The sequence below is a fragment of the Anomaloglossus baeobatrachus genome, unplaced genomic scaffold (assembly GCF_048569485.1).
Source record: "Anomaloglossus baeobatrachus isolate aAnoBae1 unplaced genomic scaffold, aAnoBae1.hap1 Scaffold_2783, whole genome shotgun sequence".
NCBI lineage: Eukaryota > Metazoa > Chordata > Amphibia > Anura > Aromobatidae > Anomaloglossus > Anomaloglossus baeobatrachus.
The window spans coordinates 109563-127837 of record NW_027442267.1 but is presented as its reverse complement, the minus strand read 5'-3'; the positions used below and the strand labels follow the sequence as shown (position 1 = coordinate 127837).

General features: G+C 47.1%; 12 non-coding genes across 12 annotated transcripts; all 12 read left to right on the top strand.

The window, feature by feature from the left end:
• Positions 1-1237: 1237 nt before the first annotated feature.
• LOC142265899 (U2 spliceosomal RNA) lies at positions 1238-1422 on the top strand. Its single transcript, XR_012732106.1, has one exon. It is a non-coding gene; the product is annotated as a U2 spliceosomal RNA (small nuclear RNA).
• Positions 1423-2539: 1117 nt separating this feature from the next.
• LOC142265874 (U2 spliceosomal RNA) lies at positions 2540-2730 on the top strand. The gene has a single exon (XR_012732085.1). It is a non-coding gene; the product is annotated as a U2 spliceosomal RNA (small nuclear RNA).
• A 1117-nt stretch (positions 2731-3847) lies between these two features.
• LOC142265873 (U2 spliceosomal RNA) lies at positions 3848-4038 on the top strand. The gene has a single exon (XR_012732084.1). It is a non-coding gene; the product is annotated as a U2 spliceosomal RNA (small nuclear RNA).
• A 1117-nt stretch (positions 4039-5155) lies between these two features.
• Positions 5156-5346, top strand: LOC142265872 (U2 spliceosomal RNA). The gene has a single exon (XR_012732083.1). It is a non-coding gene; the product is annotated as a U2 spliceosomal RNA (small nuclear RNA).
• Positions 5347-6463: 1117 nt separating this feature from the next.
• On the top strand, positions 6464-6654 carry LOC142265871 (U2 spliceosomal RNA). Its single transcript, XR_012732082.1, has one exon. It is a non-coding gene; the product is annotated as a U2 spliceosomal RNA (small nuclear RNA).
• A 1117-nt stretch (positions 6655-7771) lies between these two features.
• On the top strand, positions 7772-7962 carry LOC142265870 (U2 spliceosomal RNA). Its single transcript, XR_012732081.1, has one exon. It is a non-coding gene; the product is annotated as a U2 spliceosomal RNA (small nuclear RNA).
• A 1123-nt stretch (positions 7963-9085) lies between these two features.
• Positions 9086-9276, top strand: LOC142265869 (U2 spliceosomal RNA). Its single transcript, XR_012732080.1, has one exon. It is a non-coding gene; the product is annotated as a U2 spliceosomal RNA (small nuclear RNA).
• A 1391-nt stretch (positions 9277-10667) lies between these two features.
• LOC142265868 (U2 spliceosomal RNA) lies at positions 10668-10858 on the top strand. The gene has a single exon (XR_012732079.1). It is a non-coding gene; the product is annotated as a U2 spliceosomal RNA (small nuclear RNA).
• A 1391-nt stretch (positions 10859-12249) lies between these two features.
• On the top strand, positions 12250-12440 carry LOC142265867 (U2 spliceosomal RNA). Its single transcript, XR_012732078.1, has one exon. It is a non-coding gene; the product is annotated as a U2 spliceosomal RNA (small nuclear RNA).
• A 2244-nt stretch (positions 12441-14684) lies between these two features.
• Positions 14685-14881, top strand: LOC142265896 (U2 spliceosomal RNA). Its single transcript, XR_012732104.1, has one exon. It is a non-coding gene; the product is annotated as a U2 spliceosomal RNA (small nuclear RNA).
• Positions 14882-16272: 1391 nt separating this feature from the next.
• Positions 16273-16463, top strand: LOC142265866 (U2 spliceosomal RNA). Its single transcript, XR_012732077.1, has one exon. It is a non-coding gene; the product is annotated as a U2 spliceosomal RNA (small nuclear RNA).
• A 1388-nt stretch (positions 16464-17851) lies between these two features.
• LOC142265864 (U2 spliceosomal RNA) lies at positions 17852-18042 on the top strand. Its single transcript, XR_012732076.1, has one exon. It is a non-coding gene; the product is annotated as a U2 spliceosomal RNA (small nuclear RNA).
• Positions 18043-18275: the final 233 nt, after the last annotated feature.

The window sequence follows — 18275 nt, the reverse complement described above, 5'->3', positions numbered from 1 at the left end:
CACTTTTTACTTGCTTTATTCATCCAAATAGCAAACTCATCACCACTCAACTTCACCAACTCTGCTATGTCCCGTGCAGTATCTTGTTGTCAGTCTAATCTAGATCATGTGTAATTGAATGGAATAGATCCCTTTTGGACAAAGTGGAGTCAGATGCTGCAGTGACCACAGGTGTGAGAGGATCTACAATTGGCATCTGGTGTTATCTCTCTGCTTCCACTCCAAATAAAGTTACCTGTTGTTACCTGAACGTCAAATACTAAGAATGGGCGGCCTATGAAATAATTAGTACTTTCATTAAGTATACTAAACCGGCTAATTGGGAATAGACAAACTGTAAAAAGCCCTCTGAGAAAGCCCCTCTCTAACCTTTGTTAGTAAGCTTTTCTGTAGCCTGCCTGTTGATGTATTTTCGGTTTGAACAGTGCACAACATGAAGAGACGGAACACTGGCGGCTTGTCACAATGCCCCCCGATGACATCACAATAGCGCTGCTGCCTAGAAAACAAGCTGCGCAGAAGAAGTTGTTCTTTGGGTGGGAGGGTGGGCTAGTGGAAGGAGGGGGCAATCTCTTTTTTTCCCGGGTGGTAGGGGGATGACAGGAGAAGGGAAGCGGGTGGTGAGAAAGGTACAGAGGGCAGGGTTTGGGGGCTGGGAAGGAAAGGGAAAAGATTAGGGTTTGGGGATGATGAAAGGGCTTTCTACGGGTAAGGATGGCAAAGGGTGGCAGTGACGGAAAGTCAGGCAACCTGTCCTGTCCGTCTTTTTGTATCGTGAATTGGAAAGACTGCAAGGGGGAGGGGAGTTGCTTGCGCCCTAAAGGAGGAGTTATTCAGATTCATTGCAGTGGGCGGCGGCTGCAAAACGCACCATTCTTCTTGTTTTTGCTCTGCAAAGCAGCCTTTTCAAGGGTTGGCTTGGGTGACAAAATGTCTTGTGTAGGCGTGGGTTTGTCTCCCTCTCGCTCTCTCTCCCTAAGATGTGTCCGGCATAGGCCAGGGTGCCACTCGAGGCCCAAAGCAATTCTGGTTATCGCTTCTCGGCCTTTTGGCTAAGATCAAGTGTAGTCCCTTCATTGGGTTTGCCTTGGTCTTGGCTGGGAGGGGCCCGGGCTTGCACAATCGCCGGCCTCGGGGATTGTTGCGCCTTTTGGTGCTTACGTCCCCTTATGGCTGGTGGTTCCTGGGCTCGGGAGGCGATCACCTGCGGCACTGCGCTTTTGTGTGGTGGCCGATGACCGTTTTCTGAAATTTGCGGATGTAATCTCATCTGTTCTTATCAGTTTAATATCTGATACGTCCCCTATCTGGGGACCATATATTAAATGGATTTTTAGAACAGGGAGATGGAAAAAGAGCTTGCTCTGTCCACTCCACGCATTGACCTGGTATTGCAGTACCTCCAGGAACGGTGCACCCCTTCTTAACCCAGTTTCCAAAAGCAGAACTCGATTCACCTGATTCATATTAGCCCGATTAGCGAATTGAAATGAATTTTTATCTAACACACTTTTTACTTGCTTTATTCATCCAAATAGCAAACTCATCACCACTCAACTTCACCAACTCTGCTATGTCCCGTGCAGTATCTTGTTGTCAGTCTAATCTAGATCATGTGTAATTGAATGGAATAGATCCCTTTTGGACAAAGTGGAGTCAGATGCTGCAGTGACCACAGGTGTGAGAGGATCTACAATTGGCATCTGGTGTTATCTCTCTGCTTCCACTCCAAATAAAGTTACCTGTTGTTACCTGAACGTCAAATACTAAGAATGGGCGGCCTATGAAAGAATTAGTACTTTCATTAAGTATACTAAACCGGCTAATTGGGAATAGACAAACTGTAAAAAGCCCTCTGAGAAAGCCCCTCTCTAACCTTTGTTAGTAAGCTTTTCTGTAGCCTGCCTGTTGATGTATTTTCGGTTTGAACAGTGCACAACATGAAGAGACGGAACACTGGCGGCTTGTCACAATGCCCCCCGATGACATCACAATAGCGCTGCTGCCTAGAAAACAAGCTGCGCAGAAGAAGTTGTTCTTTGGGTGGGAGGGTGGGCTAGTGGAAGGAGGGGGCAATCTCTTTTTTTCCCGGGTGGTAGGGGGATGACAGGAGAAGGGAAGCGGGTGGTGAGAAAGGTACAGAGGGCAGGGTTTGGGGGCTGGGAAGGAAAGGGAAAAGATTAGGGTTTGGGGATGATGAAAGGGCTTTCTACGGGTAAGGATGGCAAAGGGTGGCAGTGACGGAAAGTCAGGCAACCTGTCCTGTCCGTCTTTTTGTATCGTGAATTGGAAAGACTGCAAGGGGGAGGGGAGTTGCTTGCGCCCTAAAGGAGGAGTTATTCAGATTCATTGCAGTGGGCGGCGGCTGCAAAACGCACCATTCTTCTTGTTTTTGCTCTGCAAAGCAGCCTTTTCAAGGGTTGGCTTGGGTGACAAAATGTCTTGTGTAGGCGTGGGTTTGTCTCCCTCTCGCTCTCTCTCCCTAAGATGTGTCCGGCATAGGCCAGGGTGCCACTCGAGGCCCAAACCAATTCTGGTTATCGCTTCTCGGCCTTTTGGCTAAGATCAAGTGTAGTATCTGTTCTTATCAGTTTAATATCTGATACGTCCCCTATCTGGGGACCATATATTAAATGGATTTTTAGAACAGGGAGATGGAAAAAGAGCTTGCTCTGTCCACTCCACGCATTGACCTGGTATTGCAGTACCTCCAGGAACGGTGCACCCCTTCTTAACCCAGTTTCCAAAAGCAGAACTCGATTCACCTGATTCATATTAGCCCGATTAGCGAATTGAAATGAATTTTTATCTAACACACTTTTTACTTGCTTTATTCATCCAAATAGCAAACTCATCACCACTCAACTTCACCAACTCTGCTATGTCCCGTGCAGTATCTTGTTGTCAGTCTAATCTAGATCATGTGTAATTGAATGGAATAGATCCCTTTTGGACAAAGTGGAGTCAGATGCTGCAGTGACCACAGGTGTGAGAGGATCTACAATTGGCATCTGGTGTTATCTCTCTGCTTCCACTCCAAATAAAGTTACCTGTTGTTACCTGAACGTCAAATACTAAGAATGGGCGGCCTATGAAAGAATTAGTACTTTCATTAAGTATACTAAACCGGCTAATTGGGAATAGACAAACTGTAAAAAGCCCTCTGAGAAAGCCCCTCTCTAACCTTTGTTAGTAAGCTTTTCTGTAGCCTGCCTGTTGATGTATTTTCGGTTTGAACAGTGCACAACATGAAGAGACGGAACACTGGCGGCTTGTCACAATGCCCCCCGATGACATCACAATAGCGCTGCTGCCTAGAAAACAAGCTGCGCAGAAGAAGTTGTTCTTTGGGTGGGAGGGTGGGCTAGTGGAAGGAGGGGGCAATCTCTTTTTTTCCCGGGTGGTAGGGGGATGACAGGAGAAGGGAAGCGGGTGGTGAGAAAGGTACAGAGGGCAGGGTTTGGGGGCTGGGAAGGAAAGGGAAAAGATTAGGGTTTGGGGATGATGAAAGGGCTTTCTACGGGTAAGGATGGCAAAGGGTGGCAGTGACGGAAAGTCAGGCAACCTGTCCTGTCCGTCTTTTTGTATCGTGAATTGGAAAGACTGCAAGGGGGAGGGGAGTTGCTTGCGCCCTAAAGGAGGAGTTATTCAGATTCATTGCAGTGGGCGGCGGCTGCAAAACGCACCATTCTTCTTGTTTTTGCTCTGCAAAGCAGCCTTTTCAAGGGTTGGCTTGGGTGACAAAATGTCTTGTGTAGGCGTGGGTTTGTCTCCCTCTCGCTCTCTCTCCCTAAGATGTGTCCGGCATAGGCCAGGGTGCCACTCGAGGCCCAAACCAATTCTGGTTATCGCTTCTCGGCCTTTTGGCTAAGATCAAGTGTAGTATCTGTTCTTATCAGTTTAATATCTGATACGTCCCCTATCTGGGGACCATATATTAAATGGATTTTTAGAACAGGGAGATGGAAAAAGAGCTTGCTCTGTCCACTCCACGCATTGACCTGGTATTGCAGTACCTCCAGGAACGGTGCACCCCTTCTTAACCCAGTTTCCAAAAGCAGAACTCGATTCACCTGATTCATATTAGCCCGATTAGCGAATTGAAATGAATTTTTATCTAACACACTTTTTACTTGCTTTATTCATCCAAATAGCAAACTCATCACCACTCAACTTCACCAACTCTGCTATGTCCCGTGCAGTATCTTGTTGTCAGTCTAATCTAGATCATGTGTAATTGAATGGAATAGATCCCTTTTGGACAAAGTGGAGTCAGATGCTGCAGTGACCACAGGTGTGAGAGGATCTACAATTGGCATCTGGTGTTATCTCTCTGCTTCCACTCCAAATAAAGTTACCTGTTGTTACCTGAACGTCAAATACTAAGAATGGGCGGCCTATGAAAGAATTAGTACTTTCATTAAGTATACTAAACCGGCTAATTGGGAATAGACAAACTGTAAAAAGCCCTCTGAGAAAGCCCCTCTCTAACCTTTGTTAGTAAGCTTTTCTGTAGCCTGCCTGTTGATGTATTTTCGGTTTGAACAGTGCACAACATGAAGAGACGGAACACTGGCGGCTTGTCACAATGCCCCCCGATGACATCACAATAGCGCTGCTGCCTAGAAAACAAGCTGCGCAGAAGAAGTTGTTCTTTGGGTGGGAGGGTGGGCTAGTGGAAGGAGGGGGCAATCTCTTTTTTTCCCGGGTGGTAGGGGGATGACAGGAGAAGGGAAGCGGGTGGTGAGAAAGGTACAGAGGGCAGGGTTTGGGGGCTGGGAAGGAAAGGGAAAAGATTAGGGTTTGGGGATGATGAAAGGGCTTTCTACGGGTAAGGATGGCAAAGGGTGGCAGTGACGGAAAGTCAGGCAACCTGTCCTGTCCGTCTTTTTGTATCGTGAATTGGAAAGACTGCAAGGGGGAGGGGAGTTGCTTGCGCCCTAAAGGAGGAGTTATTCAGATTCATTGCAGTGGGCGGCGGCTGCAAAACGCACCATTCTTCTTGTTTTTGCTCTGCAAAGCAGCCTTTTCAAGGGTTGGCTTGGGTGACAAAATGTCTTGTGTAGGCGTGGGTTTGTCTCCCTCTCGCTCTCTCTCCCTAAGATGTGTCCGGCATAGGCCAGGGTGCCACTCGAGGCCCAAACCAATTCTGGTTATCGCTTCTCGGCCTTTTGGCTAAGATCAAGTGTAGTATCTGTTCTTATCAGTTTAATATCTGATACGTCCCCTATCTGGGGACCATATATTAAATGGATTTTTAGAACAGGGAGATGGAAAAAGAGCTTGCTCTGTCCACTCCACGCATTGACCTGGTATTGCAGTACCTCCAGGAACGGTGCACCCCTTCTTAACCCAGTTTCCAAAAGCAGAACTCGATTCACCTGATTCATATTAGCCCGATTAGCGAATTGAAATGAATTTTTATCTAACACACTTTTTACTTGCTTTATTCATCCAAATAGCAAACTCATCACCACTCAACTTCACCAACTCTGCTATGTCCCGTGCAGTATCTTGTTGTCAGTCTAATCTAGATCATGTGTAATTGAATGGAATAGATCCCTTTTGGACAAAGTGGAGTCAGATGCTGCAGTGACCACAGGTGTGAGAGGATCTACAATTGGCATCTGGTGTTATCTCTCTGCTTCCACTCCAAATAAAGTTACCTGTTGTTACCTGAACGTCAAATACTAAGAATGGGCGGCCTATGAAAGAATTAGTACTTTCATTAAGTATACTAAACCGGCTAATTGGGAATAGACAAACTGTAAAAAGCCCTCTGAGAAAGCCCCTCTCTAACCTTTGTTAGTAAGCTTTTCTGTAGCCTGCCTGTTGATGTATTTTCGGTTTGAACAGTGCACAACATGAAGAGACGGAACACTGGCGGCTTGTCACAATGCCCCCCGATGACATCACAATAGCGCTGCTGCCTAGAAAACAAGCTGCGCAGAAGAAGTTGTTCTTTGGGTGGGAGGGTGGGCTAGTGGAAGGAGGGGGCAATCTCTTTTTTTCCCGGGTGGTAGGGGGATGACAGGAGAAGGGAAGCGGGTGGTGAGAAAGGTACAGAGGGCAGGGTTTGGGGGCTGGGAAGGAAAGGGAAAAGATTAGGGTTTGGGGATGATGAAAGGGCTTTCTACGGGTAAGGATGGCAAAGGGTGGCAGTGACGGAAAGTCAGGCAACCTGTCCTGTCCGTCTTTTTGTATCGTGAATTGGAAAGACTGCAAGGGGGAGGGGAGTTGCTTGCGCCCTAAAGGAGGAGTTATTCAGATTCATTGCAGTGGGCGGCGGCTGCAAAACGCACCATTCTTCTTGTTTTTGCTCTGCAAAGCAGCCTTTTCAAGGGTTGGCTTGGGTGACAAAATGTCTTGTGTAGGCGTGGGTTTGTCTCCCTCTCGCTCTCTCTCCCTAAGATGTGTCCGGCATAGGCCAGGGTGCCACTCGAGGCCCAAACCAATTCTGGTTATCGCTTCTCGGCCTTTTGGCTAAGATCAAGTGTAGTATCTGTTCTTATCAGTTTAATATCTGATACGTCCCCTATCTGGGGACCATATATTAAATGGATTTTTAGAACAGGGAGATGGAAAAAGAGCTTGCTCTGTCCACTCCACGCATTGACCTGGTATTGCAGTACCTCCAGGAACGGTGCACCCCTTCTTAACCCAGTTTCCAAAAGCAGAACTCGATTCACCTGATTCATATTAGCCCGATTAGCGAATTGAAATGAATTTTTATCTAACACACTTTTTACTTGCTTTATTCATCCAAATAGCAAACTCATCACCACTCAACTTCACCAACTCTGCTATGTCCCGTGCAGTATCTTGTTGTCAGTCTAATCTAGATCATGTGTAATTGAATGGAATAGATCCCTTTTGGACAAAGTGGAGTCAGATGCTGCAGTGACCACAGGTGTGAGAGGATCTACAATTGGCATCTGGTGTTATCTCTCTGCTTCCACTCCAAATAAAGTTACCTGTTGTTACCTGAACGTCAAATACTAAGAATGGGCGGCCTATGAAAGAATTAGTACTTTCATTAAGTATACTAAACCGGCTAATTGGGAATAGACAAACTGTAAAAAGCCCTCTGAGAAAGCCCCTCTCTAACCTTTGTTAGTAAGCTTTTCTGTAGCCTGCCTGTTGATGTATTTTCGGTTTGAACAGTGCACAACATGAAGAGACGGAACACTGGCGGCTTGTCACAATGCCCCCCGATGACATCACAATAGCGCTGCTGCCTAGAAAACAAGCTGCGCAGAAGAAGTTGTTCTTTGGGTGGGAGGGTGGGCTAGTGGAAGGAGGGGGCAATCTCTTTTTTTCCCGGGTGGTAGGGGGATGACAGGAGAAGGGAAGCGGGTGGTGAGAAAGGTACAGAGGGCAGGGTTTGGGGGCTGGGAAGGAAAGGGAAAAGATTAGGGTTTGGGGATGATGAAAGGGCTTTCTACGGGTAAGGATGGCAAAGGGTGGCAGTGACGGAAAGTCAGGCAACCTGTCCTGTCCGTCTTTTTGTATCGTGAATTGGAAAGACTGCAAGGGGGAGGGGAGTTGCTTGCGCCCTAAAGGAGGAGTTATTCAGATTCATTGCAGTGGGCGGCGGCTGCAAAACGCACCATTCTTCTTGTTTTTGCTCTGCAAAGCAGCCTTTTCAAGGGTTGGCTTGGGTGACAAAATGTCTTGTGTAGGCGTGGGTTTGTCTCCCTCTCGCTCTCTCTCCCTAAGATGTGTCCGGCATAGGCCAGGGTGCCACTCGAGGCCCAAACCAATTCTGGTTATCGCTTCTCGGCCTTTTGGCTAAGATCAAGTGTAGTATCTGTTCTTATCAGTTTAATATCTGATACGTCCCCTATCTGGGGACCATATATTAAATGGATTTTTAGAACAGGGAGATGGAAAAAGAGCTTGCTCTGTCCACTCCACGCATTGACCTGGTATTGCAGTACCTCCAGGAACGGTGCACCCCTTCTTAACCCAGTTTCCAAAAGCAGAACTCGATTCACCTGATTCATATTAGCCCGATTAGCGAATTGAAATGAATTTTTATCTAACACACTTTTTACTTGCTTTATTCATCCAAATAGCAAACTCATCACCACTCAACTTCACCAACTCTGCTATGTCCCGTGCAGTATCTTGTTGTCAGTCTAATCTAGATCATGTGTAATTGAATGGAATAGATCCCTTTTGGACAAAGTGGAGTCAGATGCTGCAGTGACCACAGGTGTGAGAGGATCTACAATTGGCATCTGGTGTTATCTCTCTGCTTCCACTCCAAATAAAGTTACCTGTTGTTACCTGAACGTCAAATACTAAGAATGGGCGGCCTATGAAAGAATTAGTACTTTCATTAAGTATACTAAACCGGCTAATTGGGAATAGACAAACTGTAAAAAGCCCTCTGAGAAAGCCCCTCTCTAACCTTTGTTAGTAAGCTTTTCTGTAGCCTGCCTGTTGATGTATTTTCGGTTTGAACAGTGCACAACATGAAGAGACGGAACACTGGCGGCTTGTCACAATGCCCCCCGATGACATCACAATAGCGCTGCTGCCTAGAAAACAAGCTGCGCAGTAGAAGTTGTTCTTTCGGTGGGAGGGTGGGCTAGTGTAAGGAGGGGGCAAGCTCTTTTTTTCCCGGGTGGTAGGGGGATGACAGGAGAAGGGATGCGGGTGGTGAGAAGGGTACAGAGGGCAGGGTTTGGGGGCTGGGAAGGAAAGGGAAAAGATTAGGGTTTGGGGATGATGATGAAAGGGCTTTCTACGGGTAAGGATGGCAAAGGGTGGCAGTGACGGAAAGTCAGGCAACCTGTCCTGTCCGTCTTTTTGTATCGTGAATTGGAAAGACTGCAAGGGGGAGGGGAGTTGCTTGCGCCCTAAAGGAGGAGTTATTCAGATTCATTGCAGTGGGGGGCGGCGGCTGCAAAACGCACCATTCTTCTTGTTTTTGCTCTGCAAAGCAGCCTTTTCAAGGGTTGGCTTGGGTGACAAAATGTCTTCTGTAGGCGTGGGTTTGTCTCCCTCTCGCTCTCTCTCCCTAAGATGTGTCCGGCATAGGCCAGGGTGCCACTCGAGGCCCAAACCAATTCTGGTTATCGCTTCTCGGCCTTTTGGCTAAGATCAAGTGTAGTATCTGTTCTTATCAGTTTAATATCTGATACGTCCCCTATCTGGGGACCATATATTAAATGGATTTTTAGAACAGGGAGATGGAAAAAGAGCTTGCTCTGTCCACTCCACGCATTGACCTGGTATTGCAGTACCTCCAGGAACGGTGCACCCCTTCTTAACCCAGTTTCCAAAAGCAGAACTCAATTCACCTGATTCATATTAGCCCGATTTAATGAATTGGAAGAAAGCATACGTCTTCATATGCACCTCAATTTGGCCCATTCACTTTTCACACTTCCTCCTTTTGTTTTTTATCTTTCACACTTTTGACTTTCTTTATTCATCCAAATAGCAAACTCATCACCACTCAACCTGACCAACTCGGCTATGTCCCGTGCTGCAGTTCTCTGTCTTATCTAGATCATTTGCAATTGAATGGAATAGATCCCTTTTGGACAAAGTGGATTCACCTGCTGCTGCAGTGACCACAGGTGTGATAAGATCTAGAATTGGCATCTGGTGCGATCTCTCCGCTTCCACTCCAAAGAAAGTTACCTGTTTATTCCTATCATGCATTGGTTTTTGGGGTTTTCTTTGAGTAATGATGATCTCTTTAGTAGTCTGTTGGCGCCCTCTCCTGGAGGAATAGTTTGCTTGCTCTTGGACATTCTAAAAGAGAGGTCATGATAGACATTGAGCTTCTGAGCTCAATTGGGGACAGTCATGGGTGATGAATGTTTGCAACCTGCTGCAAAGCCTCATACCGCAATATAAGGAACGTCAAATACTAAGAAAGGGCGGCCTATGAAAGAATTACTACTTTCAATAAGTACACTTAAACGGCTAATTGGGAATAGAAAAACTGTAAAAAGCCCTCTGAGAAAGCCCCCCTCTAACCTTTGATAGTAAGCTTTTCTGTAGTCTGCCTGTTGATGTATTTTCCGTTTGAACTGTGCACAACATGAAGAGACGGAACACTGGCGGCTTGTCACAATGCCCCCGCTGACATCACAATAGCGCTGCTGCCTAGAAAACAAGCTGCGCAGTAGAAGTTGTTCTTTGGGTGGGAGGGTGGGCTAGTGTAAGGAGGGGGCAAGCTCTTTTTTTCCCGGGTGGTAGGGGGATGACAGGAGAAGGGATGCGGGTGGTGAGAAGGGTACAGAGGGCAGGGTTTGGGGGCTGGGAAGGAAAGGGAAAAGATTAGGGTTTGGGGATGATGATGAAAGGGCTTTCTACGGGTAAGGATGGCAAAGGGTGGCAGTGACGGAAAGTCAGGCAACCTGTCCTGTCCGTCTTTTTGTATCGTGAATTGGAAAGACTGCAAGGGGGAGGGGAGTTGCTTGCGCCCTAAAGGAGGAGTTATTCAGATTCATTGCAGTGGGGGGCGGCGGCTGCAAAACGCACCATTCTTCTTGTTTTTGCTCTGCAAAGCAGCCTTTTCAAGGGTTGGCTTGGGTGACAAAATGTCTTCTGTAGGCGTGGGTTTGTCTCCCTCTCGCTCTCTCTCCCTAAGATGTGTCCGGCATAGGCCAGGGTGCCACTCGAGGCCCAAACCAATTCTGGTTATCGCTTCTCGGCCTTTTGGCTAAGATCAAGTGTAGTATCTGTTCTTATCAGTTTAATATCTGATACGTCCCCTATCTGGGGACCATATATTAAATGGATTTTTAGAACAGGGAGATGGAAAAAGAGCTTGCTCTGTCCACTCCACGCATTGACCTGGTATTGCAGTACCTCCAGGAACGGTGCACCCCTTCTTAACCCAGTTTCCAAAAGCAGAACTCAATTCACCTGATTCATATTAGCCCGATTTAATGAATTGGAAGAAAGCATACGTCTTCATATGCACCTCAATTTGGCCCATTCACTTTTCACACTTCCTCCTTTTGTTTTTTATCTTTCACACTTTTGACTTTCTTTATTCATCCAAATAGCAAACTCATCACCACTCAACCTGACCAACTCGGCTATGTCCCGTGCTGCAGTTCTCTGTCTTATCTAGATCATTTGCAATTGAATGGAATAGATCCCTTTTGGACAAAGTGGATTCACCTGCTGCTGCAGTGACCACAGGTGTGATAAGATCTAGAATTGGCATCTGGTGCGATCTCTCCGCTTCCACTCCAAAGAAAGTTACCTGTTTATTCCTATCATGCATTGGTTTTTGGGGTTTTCTTTGAGTAATGATGATCTCTTTAGTAGTCTGTTGGCGCCCTCTCCTGGAGGAATAGTTTGCTTGCTCTTGGACATTCTAAAAGAGAGGTCATGATAGACATTGAGCTTCTGAGCTCAATTGGGGACAGTCATGGGTGATGAATGTTTGCAACCTGCTGCAAAGCCTCATACCGCAATATAAGGAACGTCAAATACTAAGAAAGGGCGGCCTATGAAAGAATTACTACTTTCAATAAGTACACTTAAACGGCTAATTGGGAATAGAAAAACTGTAAAAAGCCCTCTGAGAAAGCCCCCCTCTAACCTTTGATAGTAAGCTTTTCTGTAGTCTGCCTGTTGATGTATTTTCCGTTTGAACTGTGCACAACATGAAGAGACGGAACACTGGCGGCTTGTCACAATGCCCCCGCTGACATCACAATAGCGCTGCTGCCTAGAAAACAAGCTGCGCAGTAGAAGTTGTTCTTTGGGTGGGAGGGTGGGCTAGTGTAAGGAGGGGGCAAGCTCTTTTTTTCCCGGGTGGTAGGGGGATGACAGGAGAAGGGATGCGGGTGGTGAGAAGGGTACAGAGGGCAGGGTTTGGGGGCTGGGAAGGAAAGGGAAAAGATTAGGGTTTGGGGATGATGATGAAAGGGCTTTCTACGGGTAAGGATGGCAAAGGGTGGCAGTGACGGAAAGTCAGGCAACCTGTCCTGTCCGTCTTTTTGTATCGTGAATTGGAAAGACTGCAAGGGGGAGGGGAGTTGCTTGCGCCCTAAAGGAGGAGTTATTCAGATTCATTGCAGTGGGGGGCGGCGGCTGCAAAACGCACCATTCTTCTTGTTTTTGCTCTGCAAAGCAGCCTTTTCAAGGGTTGGCTTGGGTGACAAAATGTCTTCTGTAGGCGTGGGTTTGTCTCCCTCTCGCTCTCTCTCCCTAAGATGTGTCCGGCATAGGCCAGGGTGCCACTCGAGGCCCAAACCAATTCTGGTTATCGCTTCTCGGCCTTTTGGCTAAGATCAAGTGTAGTATCTGTTCTTATCAGTTTAATATCTGATACGTCCCCTATCTGGGGACCATATATTAAATGGATTTTTAGAACAGGGAGATGGAAAAAGAGCTTGCTCTGTCCACTCCACGCATTGACCTGGTATTGCAGTACCTCCAGGAACGGTGCACCCCTTCTTAACCCAGTTTCCAAAAGCAGAACTCAATTCACCTGATTCATATTAGCCCGATTTAATGAATTGGAAGAAAGCATACGTCTTCATATGCACCTCAATTTGGCCCATTCACTTTTCACACTTCCTCCTTTTGTTTTTTATCTTTCACACTTTTGACTTTCTTTATTCATCCAAATAGCAAACTCATCACCACTCAACCTGACCAACTCGGCTATGTCCCGTGCTGCAGTTCTCTGTCTTATCTAGATCATTTGCAATTGAATGGAATAGATCCCTTTTGGACAAAGTGGATTCACCTGCTGCTGCAGTGACCACAGGTGTGATAAGATCTAGAATTGGCATCTGGTGCGATCTCTCCGCTTCCACTCCAAAGAAAGTTACCTGTTTATTCCTATCATGCATTGGTTTTTGGGGTTTTCTTTGAGTAATGATGATCTCTTTAGTAGTCTGTTGGCGCCCTCTCCTGGAGGAATAGTTTGCTTGCTCTTGGACATTCTAAAAGAGAGGTCATGATAGACATTGAGCTTCTGAGCTCAATTGGGGACAGTCATGGGTGATGAATGTTTGCAACCTGCTGCAAAGCCTCATACCGCAATATAAGGAACGTCAAATACTAAGAAAGGGCGGCCTATGAAAGAATTACTACTTTCAATAAGTACACTTAAACGGCTAATTGGGAATAGAAAAACTGTAAAAAGCCCTCTGAGAAAGCCCCCCTCTAACCTTTGATAGTAAGCTTTTCTGTAGTCTGCCTGTTGATGTATTTTCCGTTTGAACTGTGCACAACATGAAGAGACGGAACACTGGCGGCTTGTCACAATGCCCCCGCTGACATCACAATAGCGCTGCTGCCTAGAAAACAAGCTGCGCAGAAGAAGTTGTTCTTTGGGTGGGAGGGTGGGCTAGTGTAAGGAGGGGGCAAGCTCTTTTTTTCCCGGGTGGTAGGGGGATGACAGGAGAAGGGATGCGGGTGGTGAGAAGGGTACAGAGGGCAGGGTTTGGGGGCTGGGAAGGAAAGGGAAAAGATTAGGGTTTGGGGATGATGATGAAAGGGCTTTCTACGGGTAAGGATGGCAAAGGGTGGCAGTGACGGAAAGTCAGGCAACCTGTCCTGTCCGTCTTTTTGTATCGTGAATTGGAAAGACTGCAAGGGGGAGGGGAGTTGCTTGCGCCCTAAAGGAGGAGTTATTCAGATTCATTGCAGTGGGGGGCGGCGGCTGCAAAACGCACCATTCTTCTTGTTTTTGCTCTGCAAAGCAGCCTTTTCAAGGGTTGGCTTGGGTGACAAAATGTCTTCTGTAGGCGTGGGTTTGTCTCCCTCTCGCTCTCTCTCCCTAAGATGTGTCCGGCATAGGCCAGGGTGCCACTCGAGGCCCAAACCAATTCTGGTTATCGCTTCTCGGCCTTTTGGCTAAGATCAAGTGTAGTGTCTGTGAGGCTCGGCAGATGCAATGCACACTGGAAGGTTGCGCTTGCTAGTACTCTGGATGTATAGTATATTCATCTAGAGGAAAACATGGCCCTGCCAGGATCGAGGCTATTAGACTGAGTAAGTGTGGGGGCTATGGTGCAATGTGCCCCAGGACTGACGACCCTGGAGTGAGTCTGAGCTTGCTGGCTTGGGACCCCGGCGAGCTTTGGGCTCTGTAGCACACCGTACCTTGCCCTTTCATACTTTCTGCGCATATTGCTCTATCCCGGCCTTCTGGCTAGGAAGAGAAATTTTTATAATCATGGTCGGAGGTCCGTTCAGCTTTGGGCTGAGAAACCAACACCCGGTTGGAGGTCCGGGTCAGCTTCGGCTGAGAAACCAACACCCGGTTGGAGGTCCGGGTCAGCTTCGGCTGAGAAACCAACACCCGGTTGGAGGTCCGGGTCAGTTTCGGCTGAGAAACCAACACCCGGTTGGAGGTCCGGGTCAGCTTCGGCTGAGAAACCAACACCCGGTTGGAGGTCCGGTTAGCCTTGGGCTGAGAAACCAACACCGGTTGACGGTCCGGGCAGTTTCGGCTGCGAAACCAACAACTAGTAGCTCTCTACTCCACTTGGGTAAGATGCCTGGGTGGATGCTGGGAGCAACGACAAGGCTCAACCAGGCTTCGGCTTGGGGGAGCACCGAAGATCCCTGACCCTTGCTGTGGCCTTCTGGCTCAGAGGGACGGGGTTGATTTTTGGGGACCCTCTCCTCACGGAGGGGTCCACACGAATCCTAGCCTTTGCACTGTTTTTGGTGTGACTTCGGTCATTCATTTTTTGCGGTGCTTTGGAAAGCTTCATTAAATCAAAAATCTGTTCTTATCAGTTTAATATCTGATACGTCCCCTATCTGGGGACCATATATTAAATGGATTTTTAGAACAGGGAGATGGAAAAAGAGCTTGCTCTGTCCACTCCACGCATTGACCTGGTATTGCAGTACCTCCAGGAACGGTGCACCCCTTCTTAACCCAGTTTCCAAAAGCAGAACTCAATTCACCTGATTCATATTAGCCCGATTTAATGAATTGGAAGAAAGCATACGTCTTCATATGCACCTCAATTTGGCCCATTCACTTTTCACACTTCCTCCTTTTGTTTTTTATCTTTCACACTTTTGACTTTCTTTATTCATCCAAATAGCAAACTCATCACCACTCAACCTGACCAACTCGGCTATGTCCCGTGCTGCAGTTCTCTGTCTTATCTAGATCATTTGCAATTGAATGGAATAGATCCCTTTTGGACAAAGTGGATTCACCTGCTGCTGCAGTGACCACAGGTGTGATAAGATCTAGAATTGGCATCTGGTGCGATCTCTCCGCTTCCACTCCAAAGAAAGTTACCTGTTTATTCCTATCATGCATTGGTTTTTGGGGTTTTCTTTGAGTAATGATGATCTCTTTAGTAGTCTGTTGGCGCCCTCTCCTGGAGGAATAGTTTGCTTGCTCTTGGACATTCTAAAAGAGAGGTCATGATAGACATTGAGCTTCTGAGCTCAATTGGGGACAGTCATGGGTGATGAATGTTTGCAACCTGCTGCAAAGCCTCATACCGCAATATAAGGAACGTCAAATACTAAGAAAGGGCGGCCTATGAAAGAATTACTACTTTCAATAAGTACACTTAAACGGCTAATTGGGAATAGAAAAACTGTAAAAAGCCCTCTGAGAAAGCCCCCCTCTAACCTTTGATAGTAAGCTTTTCTGTAGTCTGCCTGTTGATGTATTTTCCGTTTGAACTGTGCACAACATGAAGAGACGGAACACTGGCGGCTTGTCACAATGCCCCCGCTGACATCACAATAGCGCTGCTGCCTAGAAAACAAGCTGCGCAGTAGAAGTTGTTCTTTGGGTGGGAGGGTGGGCTAGTGTAAGGAGGGGGCAAGCTCTTTTTTTCCCGGGTGGTAGGGGGATGACAGGAGAAGGGATGCGGGTGGTGAGAAGGGTACAGAGGGCAGGGTTTGGGGGCTGGAAAGGAAAGGGAAAAGATTAGGGTTTGGGGATGATGATGAAAGGGCTTTCTACGGGTAAGGATGGCAAAGGGTGGCAGTGACGGAAAGTCAGGCAACCTGTCCTGTCCGTCTATTTGTATCGTGAATTGGAAAGACTGCAAGGGGGAGGGGAGTTGCTTGCGCCCTAAAGGAGGAGTTATTCAGATTCATTGCAGTGGGGGGCGGCGGCTGCAAAACGCACCATTCTTCTTGTTTTTGCTCTGCAAAGCAGCCTTTTCAAGGGTTGGCTTGGGTGACAAAATGTCTTCTGTAGGCGTGGGTTTGTCTCCCTCTCGCTCTCTCTCCCTAAGATGTGTCCGGCATAGGCCAGGGTGCCACTCGAGGCCCAAACCAATTCTGGTTATCGCTTCTCGGCCTTTTGGCTAAGATCAAGTGTAGTATCTGTTCTTATCAGTTTAATATCTGATACGTCCCCTATCTGGGGACCATATATTAAATGGATTTTTAGAACAGGGAGATGGAAAAAGAGCTTGCTCTGTCCACTCCACGCATTGACCTGGTATTGCAGTACCTCCAGGAACGGTGCACCCCTTCTTAACCCAGTTTCCAAAAGCAGAACTCAATTCACCTGATTCATATTAGCCCGATTTAATGAATTGGAAGAAAGCATACGTCTTCATATGCACCTCAATTTGGCCCATTCACTTTTCACACTTCCTCCTTTTGTTTTTTATCTTTCACACTTTTGACTTTCTTTATTCATCCAAATAGCAAACTCATCACCACTCAACCTGACCAACTCGGCTATGTCCCGTGCTGCAGTTCTCTGTCTTATCTAGATCATTTGCAATTGAATGGAATAGATCCCTTTTGGACAAAGTGGATTCACCTGCTGCTGCAGTGACCACAGGTGTGATAAGATCTAGAATTGGCATCTGGTGCGATCTCTCCGCTTCCACTCCAAAGAAAGTTACCTGTTTATTCCTATCATGCATTGGTTTTTGGGGTTTTCTTTGAGTAATGATGATCTCTTTAGTAGTCTGTTGGCGCCCTCTCCTGGAGGAATAGTTTGCTTGCTCTTGGACATTCTAAAAGAGAGGTCATGATAGACATTGAGCTTCTGAGCTCAATTGGGGACAGTCATGGGTGATGAATGTTTGCAACCTGCTGCAAAGCCTCATACCGCAATATAAGGAACGTCAAATACTAAGAAAGGGCGGCCTATGAAAGAATTACTACTTTCAATAAGTACACTTAAACGGCTAATTGGGAATAGAAAAACTGTAAAAAGCCCTCTGAGAAAGGCCCCCTCTAACCTTTGATAGTAAGCTTTTCTGTAGTCTGCCTGTTGATGTATTTTCCGTTTGAACTGTGCACAACATGAAGAGACGGAACACTGGCGGCTTGTCACAATGCCCCCGCTGACATCACAATAGCGCTGCTGCCTAGAAAACAAGCTGCGCAGTAGAAGTTGTTCTTTGGGTGGGAGGGTGGGCTAGTGTAAGGAGGGGGCAAGCTCTTTTTTTCCCGGGTGGTAGGGGGATGACAGGAGAAGGGATGCGGGTGGTGAGAAGGGTACAGAGGGCAGGGTTTGGGGGCTGGGAAGGAAAGGGAAAAGATTAGGGTTTGGGGATGATGATGAAAGGGCTTTCTACGGGTAAGGATGGCAAAGGGTGGCAGTGACGGAAAGTCAGGCAACCTGTCCTGTCCGTCTTTTTGTATCGTGAATTGGAAAGACTGCAAGGGGGAGGGGAGTTGCTTGCGCCCTAAAGGAGGAGTTATTCAGATTCATTGCAGTGGGCGGCGGCTGCAAAACGCACCATTCTTCTTGTTTTTGCTCTGCAAAGCAGCCTTTTCAAGGGTTGGCTTGGGTGACAAAATGTCTTGTGTAGGCGTGGGTTTGTCTCCCTCTCGCTCTCTCTCCCTAAGATGTGTCCGGCATAGGCCAGGGTGCCACTCGAGGCCCAAACCAATTCTGGTTATCGCTTCTCGGCCTTTTGGCTAAGATCAAGTGTAGTATCTGTTCTTATCAGTTTAATATCTGATACGTCCCCTATCTGGGGACCATATATTAAATGGATTTTTAGAACAGGGAGATGGAAAAAGAGCTTGCTCTGTCCACTCCACGCATTGACCTGGTATTGCAGTACCTCCAGGAACGGTGCACCCCTTCTTAACCCAGTTTCCAAAAGCAGAACTCAATTCACCTGATTCATATTAGCCCGATTTAATGAATTGGAAGAAAGCATACGTCTTCATATGCACCTCAATTTGGCCCATTCACTTTTCACACTTCCTCCTTTTGTTTTTTATCTTTCACACTTTTGACTTTCTTTATTCATCCAAATAGCAAACTCATCACCACTCAACCTGACCAACTCGGCTATGTCCCCGTGCTGCAGTTC